We start from the raw sequence: 1,494 nt of genomic DNA, 5'->3' as shown, positions 1-1,494 counted from the left end.
GCGTCAGATACACATGCGGACATGGGGAGATATATGTGAGTTAGAGAGATGGAGAATTTTGGTGTGCATCTGAGCTAGAGAGGGGGGGGTATATACATATCTAGAGCTGTAGATAATATGCAAGGGTGTGTGTCTTAAAAGAAGGATCCAGATAGCTAGATGGGTGTTTGCGCATGTCTGTGTGTGTTTGTGCGCGCGTTTGTGTGTGAGAGGGTGTGTGTGTATGTGGAGTAGAGAGAACACTAATGATGTAAACCTAGTATAAGAAAAGGGGGAATGGTGTGACATGTGTGTCAAAGAGAGACAAAGGCATGTGTTGTAGCGGGATAGCATTGGTGCTGGCGGGGAGCAGACTAATTGGAAGCGACATCGAGTGTGTGAGGGAGAGGGGTGTCAGAGCGAGAGATAGAGAGACCTAGCGACTAAGAGAGAGAGAGAGGAAAAGAGGGGGAGAGAGGGCTCATTTGAATCCATAAGTGGCATATAGATAGGGAGACAATGTTGATGTTGTTCAAAGTTGGCCTATGTACGGAGACGTAAGGGAAGCGAGTCATCGTGTGTGTGATAGGGACTTCATGAGAGATCTAGAATAGATAGTGTAGAGAACAACGTGCGAGATTGAGAATGATGATACATTAGGGAGCTATGAAAAGAGTCACGACATATATGTATACAAGGAAGGAGCTGGGGTGGGTCCGCATGTGGGAGAGATAGAAAGAGCAGAGTGGTGCACAAGGAGACAAAGTGTGCTTGTTTGCAGTGGGGGTGGTGTGTGAGGCGAGTGTGTGAGAACCATATAACTAGGGAGATAGACGTTTGGGGGTGATGTTTTGTGTGTATGGGAAAGATACACTCTACATAGTGCGTGTGCTTGGGAAAGAGAGATGCCGGAAGACCTAGAGAGTGGGGGAAGAGATGTGTGCATGCCCGAGAGACAAAGTGATAAGAGACTTATATGGGGTCCGAACTTTAGAAGAGAGGGGGTGTTAATGTGCTCATGTGTTCGTGTCTGGGGGAGAGAACGGCGTGTGTGTGGGGGGGGCGACGGAGGGGGTGGGGGGGGGGGGTTGGCTTTAGATAATGAGTTAGGTGTCTATATTTGAGGGACTTCAGCGTAATTGAGATATATATGGTCAATAGTGTGTGCACTCATGGTTGATCAATTTGTTTCACAGTTTGGACTATGAGATAAGGATACTTTTGAACATGCATGATATACCTTGATGTACCAGAATTACAAACCTAAGATTGGAATTTTAGAATTCGACTACATGATTACCTTTTGTAATTCTTTTGAATGGAGGTACAATTTTTAAGACGAGATTTCATGATTTCAAATTCATATATCAAACCTCGAGATATACACTTATGGGCATGTTCAAACTTTATAATCATCCACTTTATTCATACAAATACACATTTGGAATTTCATTTGAATTGGATGGTATGATGGTATTTGCTTGTACTAGCTCAATGATCCATATTTGAATTGAA

Source organism: Triticum urartu, chromosome 4A, assembly GCF_056163025.1.
Source record: "Triticum urartu cultivar PI428250 chromosome 4A, HENAU_Tu73, whole genome shotgun sequence".
In the NCBI taxonomy this organism is placed as follows: Eukaryota; Viridiplantae; Streptophyta; class Magnoliopsida; order Poales; family Poaceae; genus Triticum; species Triticum urartu.
This window is presented reverse-complemented; position numbering follows the sequence as displayed.